This window comes from Pleuronectes platessa, chromosome 17 (assembly GCF_947347685.1).
Source record: "Pleuronectes platessa chromosome 17, fPlePla1.1, whole genome shotgun sequence".
Classification (NCBI taxonomy): domain Eukaryota; kingdom Metazoa; phylum Chordata; class Actinopteri; order Pleuronectiformes; family Pleuronectidae; genus Pleuronectes; species Pleuronectes platessa.
In genome coordinates this window covers 22,753,914-22,772,958 of record NC_070642.1, presented here as the reverse complement: position 1 = coordinate 22,772,958, position 19,045 = coordinate 22,753,914, and the positions used below count along the sequence as shown (strand labels likewise).

At 46.0% G+C, this 19,045-nt stretch overlaps 1 long non-coding RNA gene across 1 annotated transcript; it reads right to left on the bottom strand.

Moving 5' to 3' along the window:
* Positions 1–366: 366 nt before the first annotated feature.
* LOC128459998 (uncharacterized) lies at positions 367–3,095 on the bottom strand. Its single transcript, XR_008342172.1, has 4 exons — positions 2,993–3,095; positions 2,402–2,584; positions 877–1,782; positions 367–642 (listed from the first exon to the last, which is right to left on the bottom strand). It is a non-coding gene; the product is annotated as an uncharacterized LOC128459998 (long non-coding RNA).
* Positions 3,096–19,045: the final 15,950 nt, after the last annotated feature.

Sequence of the window (19,045 nt, the reverse complement as noted above, 5' to 3'; positions counted from 1 at the left end):
ATCTGGGTCACCTAAATTTAGTGTAAACAAGAGAGTGAACTCTTGACTAATGACGGTATGTATTTTGCACTGATACACAAACTTGATGTTACACATCTTAAACAATATGATATGGGAGCCACTTAGACAACCAGACCTGTGTGCTCTGCTGTGACTATAAATGACTGGAACCTCAGATAAAGAAAGTTATTTTCTGACTTCAATTACTGAGGCATTCTCTACAGAATGTAATGTGCCCATTCTACTTCCGATCCATTGGATCATTGTGTGTTTATGTTGCTTAAAGAAGAGCATTCACTGCTTTAATGTAATCAGCATCTTATCTGACAATATCATGGTGTAGAAGTGCAAGGAAATACCAATATGTTATGATCAATGTAATTTATTGTGCACAAACATTACATTAAGGCATCTGCTGGAAATGTTATGATCAACAATTCTCATGCAAAAAATACTTTAAAAACTACACAAATAGTGTTTTGGAGAGGGGGGTTTCAGAGGGAGGGGGCAGCTCTGGAGAAAGGTCTGTCAATCCAGGTCTGCTGCTTGGTGTGATGGAGACATGAGGTTAGCATCAGGAGCGGAGGTTGCAGGAGGGACCGTGGAGCTGAGGCACACCTGTACTGCTTCTCTTGAGAAGAACTGAAGGACACAAACAAACCATAGTGTTAAATTATGAAGATGGTTCCCTCTGATTTTTTGGTTTTAAACATAAACGTCACACAGGCCGCTAAAAACTAAAAATGCTGAAGCTAACAGCTACCCAACAGCAAGCTAATGCCTTCCTAAGGCTGCCAGGGAGTAGCAAGAGTAGCCTTGTAGCAAGAGAGTGTAGCTAATCACAGCCCTCACAGTTCTTCATCAGTGGAGAAGTACCTCGCCATGTTTTCATCTTCAGAGGAGTCATCCAAAGACTGTGCTGCTGTTCCGGAATATGTCAGGACCGCTGCAGCCTGCTGGGCTTGAACTCTGAGCACGCAGAGTAGGCCCTCACGTCCCGTCTCAGTAAATGCATCAGTCCTTCCTGAGAATATATGATAAAAAACAAAACGTCTCAATAGTGCGTTTGTACGTGTGTATGTATACATACGTACACACGTACAGGGCTTTCTTTTCTACAGAAATATTTTTCCTGAGTTGATGTCTCTGCTTATGCCATCTAGAATGTGAAACAAAATATATTTTGGCATAACTTTATGTTTTCGGATTGTCTAACTGTGTATTTGTGTTAAAGTCAAAAGGTCAAGGCCACACTGACCTCATCTTATGGTTTCAGTTGTCAAGAGACACAGTGTCATTTATAGGAGAGAAAATATGTAGAAATATGTAGACGGACACTGCACTGGTTAGCGGAGTCATACAACGCAGTGCGGTAATTCTAGTGTAGTTTTTTTTTAATAAATGGGTTATCTTTTTTACAATCTACAAAAAGTTATCTATACATTTGGTCACAGAATGTTACACAAATAAATTGGCATTAAAGTTGGCATCTTGCTGTCTGGCCAGTCTGACGATGCAGCTGAAGCGTCCATCAAGGGCTTTCTGCAGGTAATTTGGATTGTTTGTTTCTTGTGAAGAGGAGAATAACATGAATTCATACCAATATCAGTTTACAATCAAACCTTTTTGTGTTAACCTTGTGTAAACAGAGTCAAAGGACATTGTACAACAATGACACACATTTTTCCACAGTACCTGTCGTTCACTACTGAAATTCTGACACCCATTACTGGACTGTGTCTTCCTGTAGAGTGGTGATGTTCTCAACGTTCTTTTCACAGTCTGTCAAAACAAAATTAGAGTTACAAATGTTAATGCCCCACAACCCATTCCAGATACGGTTGTATTTGCACACCACATCGGATCAAAACAAAACTGCAGTCTGGGAAACAAGCAGTTTTGGTAGATATAAGGGAAATGCTAATATTCCTGCATGAAACATATTCAGTCCCTTAAGCAAAAATAACAATGATGGCAGGCCGCAACCTCGATGCCTTCGTCTGCTTTGCTTACAGACTAGTTTGCGGAGTCTCGTGCTGCCGCCCACTGACCGATACATCATCGCTCTTTTCTGAAACTAATGAAGGCAAATTCACACATGTAGACAGAAATAATCAGTATAAATTAAAAGGTGTAAATATTGCTAACATTATGTTTGATGGGGGTCATCATTATACATAACAGAGGAAAACTTTGCACATGTATTCCTTAAATTTACTTGCCTTCCTGTGGAAAAAGTTGTTTTCCCAGTTAAACAATCACAGCAGGGAAGCATGATTGATCAAAATTCTTTCAGTGTGATATAAACTTGTATTTCAGCAAGCGTACTTTGGGGATGTAATAAAATGTATATTTAGCACATTATATAAAATGGTGTTTCTGGTATGTAACTTAAAAGTACCTCTTTAATGGTAGGATCATTTCTCTCCCTCATCTTCCTCGTGGTACGTGGATGATGGTAGTGGGCTCAACCCGGCTTCTCTTTCTCTCCAGGCTGCCCTTCCTGCTCTTCATCAAGCAAAACAAACCGTTCGGTCCAAGTTGTTGACGTTAATGAAACTCCTGTAGCTTCACTTTGATCCTCCTTGATTAAAAAACAGAACATAGCAATTGTTTTATAAAATGAATCGCAACTCCATAACATGGAAACATTATTGTCATAGTGCATACTATACATTAAACCAAATTGACCTGATATTGTGGAGTAATAGTAGAGAAATACACTCCTTATTAATCTAAAGCATTCATAAATCAAATTCATGTTTATATTTATATTGTAGCGTCCCTCAATGATGAGCTAAGCGTCTTGAACTGGTTTCAACAACAATGTATTCACCTCCCAGGTAGCACTGGCTACCGTGGGCTGTAGCATGTGGCTAACAATGGCGTATTAGCTGATGAACAGCGTCCATAGTGTGGATTGACGGACTCTCTCCACACTCGGACTGTAAACCTAGATCGTAACGATCTTTAAAAACAATAAACTACTTACCTGACAGAAGGAAAAGGACATCGTGGTCTTCCAAGCGCGCCGTGTTTATGACGCAGCCCCGAGTTAAAAGGACTGGTTGTTTACAAATAGGGTTTTTACGACAGCCATACGTCATGTCCGCTCGCGCACTCGGGCCGCTCGGCTCGCGCCGCTCGGGCCGCTCGGCTCGCGCCGCTCGGGCCGCTCGGCTCGCGCCGCCCGGGCCGCTCGGCTCGCGCCGCTCGGGCCGGCCTCGGTATGAACAGACTCGCAGGTTCCTTCTCATTAGAGATGTTATCTAGCCTCAAATATTACTATTATATAACAAGAATAACATTCACGATCACTGAAGGACACCACGCAGGGACTGTGATTTAAACACCACGCTGCGCCGTGGTGGCATGGCAACCGTCATAGCAACGATAAACACATGCGTGATAACTATTAAAATATTTATCATAAGCACGAACTGGCTGAAGACTGTGGAAGCAAAGAGCACATTTCTTGCTAGAAATGGTGTCAGAATGTATTTTTATGCCCAAACTAAGTTACAAAATTATATTTTTATCTGAAAAAACAAGGAATCTCCGCCATGTTTTCCTCTCCGCAGACGGGAGCTTGAGAGTCACGTGACGTGAGAACACGCCAATGCAAAACAATGGGAGGACTAAATGTTACCATCTCACAATCTGAGAGGCCAGATTGTGAGATGGTAACGTCGTTCCAAGTGGACCAACGTTGCCATTGAACATTTTCTGATGAGACTGGGTTGAATATAAAGACAAAGCTGTGTGTGTGTCTGTGTCTGTCTTTGTGTGTCTGTGTGTATGTTAGTGTCTGTTAGTGTCTGTGTGTGTCTGTGTGTGTTGTAAGGGGTTAATGGGTGTTGTCACATTCTGTCTGCTCTCTAAAGGTTTTAGCCTGGAGGAATATTTGACATCTATATGGTGGCACACAGACACACACACACACACACACACACACACACACACTCATATATTTTAGCCCGAAGTAATCTACTAGCTTTTATTTGAATAATTAAAATGTGGTTATAATTGTTGTGTTGTAGTGTTTGAACTTGACTCGGTGTGTGATCTGAAAACAATCCCTCTTCACACTGTGGTGGAGAAGCTGTGGACTTTCATCATGTTGCAGCTTCAGTCCTCATCTGTGAGAGAGAGCTGTCATCATGGGTTTCTTACCCACGTCTCCCTGGGGTCACAGCCCTCCACTGCTTCCTGTTGGATCACACCCACCTGATGCTGAGGGACTCGTTCACACCTGGTTGGGTTCAGAGCTTCAGACTCTTCAGGTCAGTCTGAACCTGAACATCAGGTGTGAACGGTTCCTCAGACCAGAAGAGGAGTTCTGGGTCTGGAGCAAACTGATCCAGGTTCTGTTGGTTTGCAGTGAAACACTCTGTTGGAGAGTTTTTATGAGAAAGTGCGTCAGGGGTCAAACAGATGCAATGTGTTGTGGAAGCGGATGAATCTGATCTCAGTACAGTTAGACAACATGGTGAGGAAGCAGCCTGGGCTGTGGGGCTCCTCTCCACTGTCCTTCCAGTTCCCCTCAGGTTCCTGTGTTTCTTCTTGAAGGTGATCATCAGTGTTCATGTCGCCCTGATGCTGACTTTGCTCTCCACAGGGCGAGGACAGCTCCAGGCTGGACCAGTTTCCTGTGGACCGGTACCACAACTCCTGCCACCTGTTCTGGATCCTGGAGCAGCTCCTGCAGAACTCCGAGGTACCGTGCAGGGTGGAGCCGGGCTCGGAGCAGACGGGCTTCCTCCGTCACCTGGAGCAGCATCTCCTTCTGCTGTCAGATGAGTTTCCCTTATTCTCCATCTACATGTGGAGGATAGGAAGTCTGCTCACGTCCTCAGGCAGATAAGACCCCCCCCCCCTCATCAGGCCAGCCACATTCAAAGGCTTGGTTTCCACTCACCTACATGAAGCAGGTGGTTTGAAACCAGACTGATCCTCCAATCAGAGCCCTGCAATGTGGTGAGCGGGACTAGGAAGGAATATCGACAAGGAAACGTAACCTTCAAATCTTATCAGAGGATAAATGTGATTATATAAATCCAATAAAAATACCTTATCCTCTCGGTCGATGTTTTATCAATGCCTGGAATTTCTTATTTGGTCAAATGTGAATAAATCCACTGCTGAAGAAAGTCACCGACCACATGACTGAAGGACGTCTGGTCCCGAGACTCAGAGACAGAACAGGAAGTGAAGAGTTTGAGATGAACTGACTCCTCGTTGGTTTGGGTCTTTGTTGACGATGGAAAAACATAAAAACAACATTTCCAATCTGTTGCTTCAGAAAATACAGGTCTGAGATTATTCAGTTCAATAACAGTTATCAGTCACAATCTGATAACATGTTTAAACTCTTCAAACCCAGAGGAGCCTGAGAGTCTGGAGGGATTCGAACTCACGGAGTCGTCGCCTCGTGCTGACGTGTAAAGTTCTTCAGATTTGTTTCTGTATTCAAGTTTCACAAACCTCTTTTATAAACTTTGAAGTAGCAGAAGTTGGTCATTAAAAACAGATTCAAGACGTATTTCAGGAGAAAAGTGTCGTCGTGTACAAAACAATAAACTCGTGACATTTCACTGTTATTGTTTATTTACTTTCAAACCAGAATCGAAAACATCTGTAGTTGAGTTTTGACTAATTTGACCGAGATGGAGTTTTAATATTTCAATCAAGTCGTCTCAGGACAGAGAAGGAGGGCTGGGGGGGGGTCTGGTTGGTGAAGATCTGAGCTCGTCGGTTCTTCATCGTTCAGTGGGTCTGTTCATCACCTGCTCCCGAGGAGAGGTTCTCCAGAGGGGAGGTTCTCCCGAGGAGAGGTTCTCCCGATGAGAGGTTCTCCCGAGGAGAGGTTCTCCCTCCATGTTCTTCTCCCCGCTGCTCAGTCAGAGTCTGGAGTGATGGCCGAGGCCTGAGGGCAGAGAAACCAGTTCCCTGGTACGTGGTGAATCTCCCCGGCTCACGAGTCCAGGCTCACGAGTCGAGCCGATAGCCATCGCTCCTGTTTCAGTGCTCTCTCCCCCCCCCCCCCACTGTCTGTGATCTCCTCATCTTTCATATCCTGTCGGGAGCAGAGGATAGGCGGTGCTTTAAAAAATCAAAATGGACTGCTGGTACGTGCTCTGATGGTTAATGTGTCTCTGTGGAGAAGTGAATCTGTCTCGTCATGCGTGAGATTGACAGGGCGTCATCCCCCCCCCCCCCCGAGAGACTCACTTTGTTCATGAGCTGTTTCATCAGTGGGGGGGATTCACTTGAGAGTAATTTCTGGATAATAACAGATAAAAGGTTTGTTGATCCTTACTAAGCTCTAATCATATTTACATTTTTATATGGTGGTTTCATTTCCATTGGCAGTGAACCAGTGACGGTCTCTCACCATCATCACATCTGTAAGGAATCCAACCTGCTGTGATACTTCTGGTGTTCAGATCCATGAGAAGTCCCGACATGTTCCTGACATGTTCTGGAGGTTCTGTCGGTAAGAACCCAAACGTCTGAGTCATTTTCCAGATCCTCTCCTGCAGCCTCCCAGTCAAAGGTCTGGGAGCTTCCCAGTGAGCGAGTGGACGTGTGGATGAGGTTCTAACTCAAACAGCAGCAGCTCTACAGACACAGATTAACACATCGTTGGTTCTATCCTGAGATTTAAAAGAACACATTTCCACCAGCGTATCATTCTGAGTATTTGTCATAAAGCAACTAAAAGTTAAACTTTGACAAAACTCAAAGTAAACTATGCAAATGTATTTTCCTGCAAATAGTTTCATAGGAGATAGAATGAGTGTCCAGGATTGCATGGACCAGTTGACCATGAAATACTGTAGCCATAATGAAAAGCATGAAATAAGGAAGGAAACATAAATCAGCGCGGCTGTGGAGTGGCTTCTTGTGCCGAGCCGGCAGAAGCCGTGAGCAGATTGTGTAAATAATGCTTCACTGAGGCATTTCCACGCTCTCCCGACAGAAGAGGATGATTCATGAGCCCTGGGATCCTTAAATCCTCCAAATCGTGATTGATACCAGAATTCATTTTCCGTTTGTCCGGTGGCTGCTGGTGTAGATCAGAGAGATTTCCAGTGGACGCTCCTGAAAGAAGTCTCTTGTTGTTGAAGTCAACGTGATCAGGAAAGTGTGTTTTCATCACTCTGAGGTCAGAGAGGTGTTTAAGAAAGGACTGAGTAGAAGTTCATCGTGCAGCTCATCCCCCTCTTTACTTTAAAAGGTGCAAAGAAGGAGACGAGCTGTCACACAATCTGAAAAATAAAGATTTGTCTGGAGCATCAGCAGCTTGGTGAATCTTCTATGTGGCAGATTTCACGAGCGTTGAACCTACGATGAATTGATTCATGGTTTTCCTGTGAGCACACGCTCTGTGAATCAGAAACGACTTTCCGTCATTCCTCTTAATTTGAGTGTTCTCTGTGTCACAGGAGGCGACAACATTGTTTTCACTTGAGCCTCGAATCAGTGGAAACACACAGAGGAGGAGCAGAGGGCCTCCATCGATCTCAGTGTCACTCAGCTGAGCAGCACCCGGCTGCAGGAGGAGTTCCTGCTGAACGTCAGTGACACAGGTTTATTGTTGTGTGAACTGCATCATCTGTGTCATCATCATAATGTCGTGAATATGAACCAGAGTGGCTGCAGGTCCTTAAAAAGTCCTGAAAGGTCCTAAAGCAGATTGGATTGATGGACTTTTCACTGCGGAGACGTCTCTTCTCCAGCAGAAGAATCATGGTGCTCGTTATGTTTGTGTTAAATTAACGTCTTTGTCCTGCTCGCTGCTTTATGAACATGGAAACATGTAAGTAAGGATTTAGAAGCTGGAGGCTGACGGATGAGTTTACTTTATGGTTTTATCTTTAAATCAGATTAACTGGCCAGCGTCGGTCCTGCAGCGTTTCCCAGCAAGCCTCCCAGCATCGTGACCATCGGTACCAGCTGCTCACTAATGAAACCAGTGACTCCACTGGGAGGCCTCGAGTTCAGACTGTGACAAACACCTGAGCTTCACTCCAGAGAAAACACAGAGTTCTGTTCAGGTCTGAAAGCAGCTTGAGGAACTGGAGGTAAAGGTAACAACAGATTTTAAGATCAGGACGAATTCTTCTTGATCCATATCAACGGCTGAGCTCTATATTCCACTGTACTTATTAACATTATGCTCAATAGAAGCTCAACTCTGAGGCAGCTCTGTTTTCTACTCCACGTTCAGCAGCAGATCCATATCTCAATAAATCTCCTCAACACCCTCAGACCCTCGTGAGGTTTCTTTCCCTGGTTATCAGCCCACGTCTTGTTCAGATGAGTTCATCAGTGTGTTTGGTCTTCACTCTGCATGTCGAGCCCTCGGAGGTTTGCTTAATCATCCGTGGGAGCAGAGTGAACAGGGAGGCCACTGGTTCTCTGGTGTTACTGGTTTGATCTCACTTCAGTCAGACTCAGTTCTGTCCACAGTGGATCCTGGAGACTTCCCTCCCTCCACGCAGCCCTCAGCACATCACACTCCAGAGGGACAGACGTCTCCTCCTCAGATTGACTCTGTCCACAGCTCATCTGAGACGGTTGGTCTCTGACCCACTGAGAGTCCACCTGTCTTCATCTCTACTGGTCATCCATCAGGTTTCACTTGAGGGGATCGAACACGTGACCACCAGCCAGCGGGGTGTCGATCAATATCCATCAGAGATCGTCTCTTATGATTCTCACTGAGAAGGTTTAATGAGCAGCTGATTCAACTGGTCTGAATCATGTCTGGATAATTAGTGGGAAACACTGGTAAACCACCCAGTCCTGCACTGGTACAGTCAATAACCAGTCATCAAAACATGGGAGTAATTATCTGCTGATACTGCACACAGCTTATTAATACAGAGCAGAATATGAACATGGTTCAATCCTCCTGGTGACGTTCAGAGAGATCACGTGTCAAACTGTCAAAGTCCTGAAAGAAGCTCGAGGGACTTGATCCCACGACCCTCAGGCATTGAGCTGGTTGTGATCCAAACTCTTTATCTGATGCTCGTATTGAGTTCAAGCTCTGAGATGTTTCAGATCAAACTCTTTATGTCCCTCGTCTCATTTACTTCATCGAGGAGAAACACAGTTTGTGTCTCGTGACCATCTGAGATCTTCAGGTTCAGTGGGCTTCACCTGAGTTGTAGTAATAATTAACACCACTAAACTATCCAGGTCATTGTAAACAGTCTACGTGCTGGCACCAGGCTGAACATAACTCATATGAAGTTACAGAAGTTAATCAGAAGTTTCGATCATCAACCAACATTTGTTTTTGTTTTTGTTTCTGCAAAATCCTCAGCTCCATAGAATTCTGTTTGAGTGGCACTAAGTGCTGAATCTCATCCAACTCAATTTCCTCTCTGCACTTGATCCTTGGTCTCCCACACGTCTGAGAAAATTGAAAAGAGAATAAATGTGAAACGGGACTAAAGCCCAGTTAATCACTTTATAATCGCTCCAGCAGGAAACCACAGGGAATCAGCTCTTCTAGGTTTTATATCTCCCTGTAAACATGGTGAGTCTCCGTGTTGCTGGTCGGGTTCCTCTGCTCCACGTGAAGCAGGTGAAGATTAAAGAGCAGATCTGTGAGTGGAACATATTAATAATGATGTTCTGCTCAGGAGACATGTTCCTTTAGAACCTGCTGAAAACAGATTCTCTACATTTCCTCTTTTCTCCACTTATCAGGTGAAGATTCACACGCACCAAATGTCCGACTCTGGACACGTCAGCATGATGAGTGTTGTCAGAGGTCATGATGACTGTTGAGCAGGTTGAACGTCGGGGGGGTTTCCCTTCATGCATCTTTCTTATACAAGTCAAACGCTCTCTAAATGAGCCCTGAGCCCGAGTGGAGCCCTGAACACCGGGACCGACCCGGCACAGGACCTGGACTCTGCAATCAAACTGTGGCTGGAGGGGAAGACGCATGAATAATGTAGAATTAAACTGATTTGCATGGCATTAGTATTCCCTCACATTGTCTGCAGTGACCCTGGAGGCTCGCCGAGCAACAGCAATGTTTGCAGACACATAAATTAAACATGGAGGATAAAAGCAGCTGAGGAGCCGAGGTGTTAAGTGTGTGTGTGGGGGGGGGGGGGGGGGCATGAAATCACTAGATGAGGTTTGTAAAAGCACCAAAGCACATTTGTTTAGTTTAGAAATAATGAAGCGCTGACATCACCATATGTTTGTTGGTTTTGTTTGTCAGACTCGGGGAAAAGAGATTTACATCTAAAAGTCTCTTTTATAAATCATTTTCTAATCGGAGCAGATTTGTTTGTTGTAAATGTTTCTAGGATGAGTTGTACTGATCACTTCATCTGTCAACAACCATGTTGTGTTTTCACCAGATAATTCAAATCCAATAATCCAAAATTATTACATCAAATCTGGTCCTCCAGCCTCGGGCGGTTGAGGCAAATCGTTGAATTCCCATTAGAAGAAGGTTGTTGTGTTCTTCTCTGTTGCACTTGTGTTGTTTCAGATGATGAAGTCGTTTTCAAGCTGTTTGCTGATGAGCAGATTCTGTTGGTTTCCAAAGTGCAGCCTGAGGCTCTTCTTCTCCAGTCGTCTTCTTCATGATGTTCTGCTCCGTGGAGTCTCTTCCTCCAGCAGCAGCTGCTCCACCTGGAGGAAGAAGAAGCACCACCCTGTCGAAGCTGCGACACAGAACCCACCTGGACAGACGCTCTGGCTCCGGATGGAACCTTCTGGAAATCCACTCCTGGATTATGATGAATGTGTCTTTGAGCTTTTTCTCCAGCTCGTTAGAGAATCAGACTCTGACGTCTCCCTTCCTACAAGCTGTCGGCTAATTGACTCGTTTCTCTCTGAGAGTGCGTCCGGCGGTGTAACTCCATTAACACACAAGTGTTGTGTGTCAGTGTTTGTCTGAACCACACAATCGTCTCAGGTCTGTTTTCTAAACCCGATGTTTTCCTGTCTCAGGGGGAAACTGTCCAACGAGGGACATTCGTGATGAACAGCTTTTGAAATGAGAATTCATCCGTCTTCACTGTGGAGTTTATGTTCTCTCACCTTCTGTGGGCTCGTTGGTTTGTTGTGATGAAAACCTGCTGAAGCATTTCCACAAGACTCTGGAAAAGGAAGGAACGTGGGTCAAGAAAGAGATGTTTGGGGCGAGTGTGTGTTTCATTTAGTGCAGCTTGAAGTCAAAGGGACTCATGGGTCTTGGTGGAGGTTTGAACTCGACTGAGTGACATTCTAGATCTTTAAAGGTTTTCTTTCTTTTATTGAAGCTTCACAGGAAGAAGAGCTCCGGCAGGAGTTGGTCACAGACCGTGGGGGGCGGAGCCTCGGTTGTATCTGGAATCAGGAAGTGTGAACAGCTTTGAGTTCAGATCCCAGCTCGTGGTCACAGTGAGGCTCCTCTGTAGTGAGCTCCGTGTGGCTGGTGCCATTAAACAGAAAACATGGAGGTTAAAGCTTCATGTGTCGATTGATTTCCAGTTTCTGTAATTACAGTCTTAATTATTTTGTCGGCAAACTCTCGAAGAAGATCTGGAATCTCCTCGTGTTTCCAAGTGGACGTCTTCGTCTTCTACGTGTACGACTCCTCTTCTTCATCCTGAGATGTTTGTGTTCTTCCAGTTTCATTTAAAACTGAATAAGACAAACTACTGGTTCAAATGTGTAAATGGCTCCAGTCTCAGTGAATAACCGGTTGATGGATTCATCTCCTACATTTATGGTTCATCTTGAGTTTCGAGGTGGTGCTAATCTGATTTATTGCACTTGGACATGAATCCCTCAGTAAGAGCCATTGAAGCATCTGACGTGTCCGTCACCCGGCAGAAGAAACAATCCCCTGAGCTGCAGATTGTGTTTGACAGCACGAATCTCCTCAGCTCCAGAAGAACCATGACTGATGGTTGCATTAGTTCCATGTCAGCTCCAGCTCGGGATCCGCTCTCTGTTCTGTGAGGAACATGAATCATGGTGCTGCTCGGTCCTCGTGCATGTTGCACCTCCTCATGGAAGAGCTGCTTCATGTGTGTAGCATGACTAATGAGGGAAGGAACAGTGAGCAGAGCTTCCTCAGCCCGAGAGAGGAGAGGAGGAGGGAACCTGGAGAGAAGGAGCACACGTGTGCAAACCGCTCATTTATGAGAATTTCCTCTTTGACGTGGATGATGGGTTCAGAACTTGACCTTTGACAGGTGTGAAGAGCCCAGGGGTCGACCTCCACCACGTCCTTCAGTCCTGATGTTTCCATCGAGAGCTGCAGGTCCACCACAGGAACACGTCAGGTCTTCACAGGGGACACGAGCCCCTCGACTGCAGGAGCCTGAGACTTCACTGGAAAGAGCTCCTGGGACCTTCTGGTAGAAACACCACTAAGACGAAGTGAGTCCAACCAGCTTGACCAGACTTAATGTACTGGTTCCAGGTTTATGCTCCATTACGTTTGTGTGATTAGACTTTTTCTCATCATCCAGGATTTTATGACTAACTGGAGTTTCGTGCATATATAAATACAGATGACCTGTTTAATCTGAAGTGGACATAACGCTGCAACAGACTAATTAATGAGCACTTCCAGTAAAATGTATTAAATCCAGTGTCCAGTTATGAAATGAGGCCCCAGGTCCTGAAGGTTAAAGTGTTTATATTGCAAACTGTGTTCTGGTTCCAGGACGAGTTTGTGTTCAGTAAAACTCGGCTGTTGTGTATTTCTCTTTTGAAAATCCTTCAACTCAGGGATTAACTGGGAGGAAACTGGATGTCTCCAGGGACAAACTTCACCTGGACTCAAAGACGAGCTGATAGGCGTCTGGAGGTCAAGTGGAGGTCACAGTAGAGGTCACAGTGGAGGTCACAGTGGAGGTCAGAGAAACACACATCAAGTCCAGAGTCAACGCCCCCTCGACAGTCTCTTGTTTACCTGCAGTGCCCCCCCCCCCTGGGACTGATAGGCACAAACACCCAGTAATCTGCTGAGGAGAAGGCAGCCAATCAGAGCGTGAGGCTGTGACGGTTCCTCTCCTGGAGGATTTCCAGCTCTGTCAGCAGCCAACGAGACAGGAAGTCCCAGAGGACGAGTGAGGAGGAGGCGCTGTGTCTCATTACAAGTGGTTGTTCCTGTATTTACATTACATTACATTATGTATTACACTACATCAATAGTTTGTATTGATTTGAACCACATTCAAATCCTAGTGATTGTCTTTAGACGTGCCGACTCCCACTGGACTCTGATTGGTTGGATGTGGTTTGATGCGGTGGGTCGGTGTGTCACATGACGTGCACGCCACAGCTCAGGGAGGAGGCCTCTCAGTATTCTGACGAGCGCCTGAACTATGAAATGTGAGTCCCTGGCCTCGTCCTCAGGTCGTCCCCCGGCCCGATGCTCGGAGGGACAGGGGAGACAAAGACCTGTGAAGCTCACACTGGGCTTTGAAAAGAGGAGAGAACCATTAGCATGTGGTTGTTCATGTGGCAGAGCGCTGCAGCCGGCTGTGGAGGGAACGAGCTGTGGCTTTGTGTCCAGCTTCACCTTCATCAGGACGTCTGACCCCAGGGCTCATCCTCAGGGGACCACACACTGGGTTTAACTCTGACTCTGCTGTGGATCTGTAACCTCTGATTAACCACCAGGGGGCGATGACGAGTTTAAACCATGAACTGTTCTGTTTAGCCACAGATAGAATGTTTGTAGAAAGTGAAGCAGAAACCTGTCTTCTGTGTAGTGACCACCAGGGGGCGACTCCACTGGTAGTTTCTATAGAAAGTGACATCTCACTTTATGACCTCAGTAAGTTTATGTCTCAGTTTCAACATACCACAGTGTGATTGACAGGTAGTACCGTCCAATGGGAGCAGGGTATTTGTTTCATGTTTCAGCTACAAAACGGCCTCAACTTATGATTCTTTCCATTATCAAGTCATCTGCTCATTATTTTCCCAGTTGTCAGATCTGTAGAATCTCCGGAGACAAACTGGAGATTTTTATTAACTGTTCAAAACCAAAAAGATTCTGATTCAAACACAATAAACCAGGAAAAGTATTAAATCTTCACATGTGAGGCTGAACCCAGAGGAACAAGCTTTTACCCAAGGTGCTTATTGATCAACTAATGGGCCGACGTGTGTGTGTGTGTGTCTGTTTGTGTGTCTGTTTGTGTGGGTCCATATGTGTGACAGAGCACTAGTCTGTGTCTAATAGACTGTTTTGTGTGAGTGTCGCACTGCATGTTAATGTTCACATGAATATTTATGAGGTTGACATTTATCTCAGTGTGACATTCAGTGACGGGGAACATGTGTTGAGACGACTGCTCTTCACAGCTCAAGCTAAACAACTCTACATCAAAATATGACCCCCCCCCCCGCCCCCGTCAGTGAGGAGGGGGGGGGGGCACGTCCTTGTCGAGCTCATGTATGTTTCTAAGTGTTCGGGGGATTCGCTCCATCAGCAGAATCTCCGTCAACAAACATGAGGCAGGAACTCTTTGACATTAACTGAATTCAGGATCCCTGTTCCCTTCTGTGCTATGAAGACACACACACACACACACACACACACACACACACCTGTAGACTCCAATAGGACACACATGATGAGTGTGTGTTGCCCCTGCAGAGTCACTGACTCCACACTGAAGACAGATATTTTATTTTATTTCAGATCAAAAAACATTTTTATCTGCTGCCGGCCCTGCAGAGATGTTGCTAGGCAACCTGATCAACACATTGTGTGTAGCGGTCACAACTCGACAACATCAAACACACAAACTGCTCCAGCGTCCAGATGGATGCAGACGACAACGACTCGTTGATATCTGATCCATGTGAATGTGTCTGTAGCACGTGGAGGAGAACCTCTATGTAGAGTTTCACATGGTCCTGGATCAGAGCCCGACTGGATCCGGACCGCCCCCCCGCAGCTGTCTGATCCACCAGGTCCGATCTGTGAGCTGTGTAATTGAAGTGGTTCTGTGTCAGAGCTGCACCCCCCCCCCCCCCCCAGCCGTCTGCTATAATCATTTCTGAAGCCTATTTTAAGTGCAGGGTTATTAATCATGTCGTGGCTGAAGTGCCCCTGAGCCTCGGTGCATGCTGGGAGATATTTCCTTTCATAAGCTGCGGTTGAGTCGAGTCGTCTCTGAGCCACTTCACTCAAACTGAAACATCTGGTTTCTGTTGTGTGTCTGAAGATCGGCTCCTCACAACAAACTGTTGTGAGTCGTTTGCATGATAATCACAGATTTGCTGATCAGAGACCAGCTGTTGAATTCAGACGCTTGAAACCAGGGAATGTTGTTTCCTCCTTTTCCACCTCCAGACTGTCATCGCCTCACAGAGAAGAATGGTTTCTCCTCCTCCTCCTCCTCCTGCTCCTGCTGCTGCTGCTCCTCCTCCTGCTCCTCCTCCTCCTCCTCCTCCTCCTCCTCCTTGGAGGTCCGGCCTCCAGCTCAGAGAAGAGGGCGAGCTTCACTTGGAGCCGGTCTTATGACTTCAGGAGCTTCTGGGACGTGATGTGAGTCACGCTCGAGCTGCAGAGACTTCTGATCTGAGGACTGTTTTGATTCTCTTTATTTATGATCCTCAAATGGAAGATTTTAAAAAACAAATCCAGGATATGAAGTGAAACACAATGTGTATGTTGTCATGTGACTTCCCAGCGACACTGCAGCAGCGCCCCCTGCAGCCACAAGTGGTTCTGACTGAAACTTCACCCTCAGCTTCCTCAACCACGGTCCTGTGTACTCCTCCATTCTGTTCATCATTATACCGGTTTACACCATTTTAATAAGCAAAAAGTTATTGATAATAAAATAAAGACTTTACTTCACACCCACCCCCCCCCCACATTCATACAATCACACAGAGAGGCCCTAAAAACAGCCTCTACCAGACCTCATAGAAAACTAAATGTTCTATGAACTTTCATTTCAGGAAAGAAGCAACTTATTGTTCTACAGATTATTCTGTATGTACGAGTGATGTCATCAAACCTTTGACAAGCAAGTAAATAAGTTTGTTCCCATCATGTCAATCTACTCCTGTGAAATCCATCTGCTGGTTCCCAGTCAACTAGAGAAGAGCTCTCCTCCAGGGCTTCTTCCTGCAGATCAGTGTGTGTTTCTCGTTCCACTGCCACAGACACACACTCGTCCTCGTGTTTCCCTCCAGAGCCGGAGAACTTTCTCCTCCTCAGGTCAAAGGTCACATGGTCTCTCCAGCATTTAGTGCGACGTGCTCGTTACAGCCCACAGCTCCACATGTGGCCGGCAGCTTGATTGACAGCCTGATTGGTGCTTTACAGGACTGCTTTATTTATATTTTTGATTGATATACATATTTGCATAATGTTTTTTTCTTAGAACGACCCCTGAGGCATCAGCTGGTATTGTGGTTCTCTGGCTGTAGACAACAGAACCCAGACCCCCCCCCTGATTGGTCAACTAGACACAGGAAAGTCTCCCTGATGTGTCAGATGAGATCTAGAACCTCCTGTGTTTGAGGAGAACGTCATCATGTGATGGAACCTCTGACCTCTGACGTCTCGATGGGAGAGAATCTCCTCCTCACGTCTCCTCACGTCTCCGTTTCATCTTCCTCGTGTGTTTCTGAGGAACCGGCTGCGGATGAGAAGACAGATTGAAACCCCGCTGCCCTTCTGACAGGATCACGCCTCATCATCAGAACCCCCCCCCCCCCCACACTCGATGGAGGCATCATGACGCACATCGCAGCCCGTGGGAGGCCGTGTTGAGGCCGGTGGAGATCCTCCTCAGCAGGAGGTCCTCTGGGTCGTCTCAGGTCAGGAATCAGTGGAAAGTTACTGAGGTTTTTTCAAAGAGAGATTTCTCCACCTCTGAGGAAGAAGGATTATTAACATCACAACAGAAGTGACCTCAGAACTCGCTGCTAAATAGAATTATCGCTGCTGTTCATTCACAAAAAAGAGGATTAGAGACAAAAGAAGTCCAAACCGGATTGAGGACAGGACGAGACATGTGGGACGCACGGGGGGAGCAGGTGGATCTGAAACAGGTTTTGGAAGAAATATAATTGCAACAAGATTTGATTTACTTTATCAGGATGTTATTAAGTTACATATTCGGTCACAGCCTTGTTTTCGTCTTCCACCCAGTTATGTGAGTCACCTCCGGCATGTGGTGAGTCAATCCTCCATTAGCCTGGTGAACATTCATGGCTTCATGTTAATCATTTTGCTTTTAGTGCCTCAGACCTTGTTCCACGATTCTGGACATTTGCCAAAACAGAAAATTATTACAAAAGTGAAAAGTGACAATCTTTGTTGCTGTTGTTTTTCTGTCGAACCAACAACCAAAGGACACCCCCCCCCTCCCCCCAACCAGCACACCAGGGCTCAACATTAAAGAAAGAGAGAGACATTCCTGGATCCGCCCCCGTAATCGAATCGGCTCCGAGCTGAGAGTCACTGGAACAGACAGAGGTCTGAGCTGCAGCTTCCTGTGAACTGAAGGTTTTAATGAATCCTTTGTGCTTCACCTTCAAAACTCTGCACCACACACAGAGATAGAAAGAGTTCAGCTTCTTAGAGGAAGTCACATGAGTCATGAGAACCTCTGCGTCCCCGTGGGAGTCTGTTCCTGCTGACGCCCTTGAGGAAGATGCTGACTTCCTGTTAGCCGCTGACCATGACCTCTGACCTCCCCTGCAGAGAGATCAGTGTCCTCAGGGACCAGAGGAATCGCTCAGTTCAGTGTGAGCGTCACGTCAGCTGATCCAGACTGATCCTCTGATCATCACCTCATCACTGGAAGGTCGGCTCTGAAGGGGAGACTCATTGATTACTGAAGAAGTTGACGCCTGAAGCTCTTCATAGGATGCAGGGTCAGCTCCCCTCTTCATCACCAGCTGCTAGTGGAGTGCTCTTGTGCAAGGCAGTGACCTTCACCACTCAAGCATCTCTGGGTGGACAGTGTTGAGTTGTGGTGAACTTGATGAGTCAGTGGAAAAACCAGAAGAAGAAGAACAGGCGGATACACAATGGGAACAAGCAGGAGAAACCAGGAGGAAGCTACTGACGATGGGAGCGTGTGGTTTGTTCTACTGTTGTTTCATTTCCTTCTCTGGTCCTTTTGCAGCTGTGACCAGTGGAGGGACAGGATTCCATGGGAGCTCTGGTGGGGGGGGGGGGGCTCACCACCTGCTGCTCTCTGGAGAGAAGCTGTAACTCATCCGTTTGTCTCGTGGACCAAACGTCCATCATCATAACACAACATCTTCTCAGAACGCTGAGCCTCTAGCGCCCTCTGCTGTCAGGGGGACTGGTTGTAACAGGGTCGGCTGCTTGAGTCCAGATGTTGGATCAGAATCTGTTCTTCACATTCTCAGTAGATTCTTCAGCTCTGAGTGAGGCAGCTGTTTCCATTCATCTGCTGCAGTCTGCTGCCCTCTAGTGACACGCTGCTCCTCAGAGTCTCAGAGGAACTGACCTGAGAGCAGCCACGTGTCTGAAGCTTCCCTGAGGAGGAGCGATGTGCCAGGAGGAGGCGAGTTGGACGTTAAGAGGCAGAGCAACACAACAGGAGGAGAGACTCTGACTCTGACTTTGGTTCTATGTGCTCTGTGAAAATCTAAATTCCAGTCGCCTCCTTCAAACTCTTTGTTTGACTTCAGAACGTCAAACATTTCATTGATTGGCCTTCAGAAACAGTCAGAACTGTTTCATGCTTATTAAACTACTGCATTAGTTCCACCTCGCACAGTGAGAAGCATGGAACTAAAACCACTGCAGCTGCTCAGGTCCTGATTCCAGTGAAAAGCTCAAAACAAACCATTAACAAGCTCCTCAACACAACATGTGTTTGTGTTTCTCTAAAGAAAGATTCAAGGTTTCTTCACCGAGCAAGTTAGTGAAAACAAAACGTAGAAAAAGAAGTAGTAAAAAGTTCTAAATGGACCTCACCCAAAATGTGGTGGAGCCATAAACTATAAATAAAGTGTCTGGTATAAAGAAAGAACCCAGATATACAAACACACA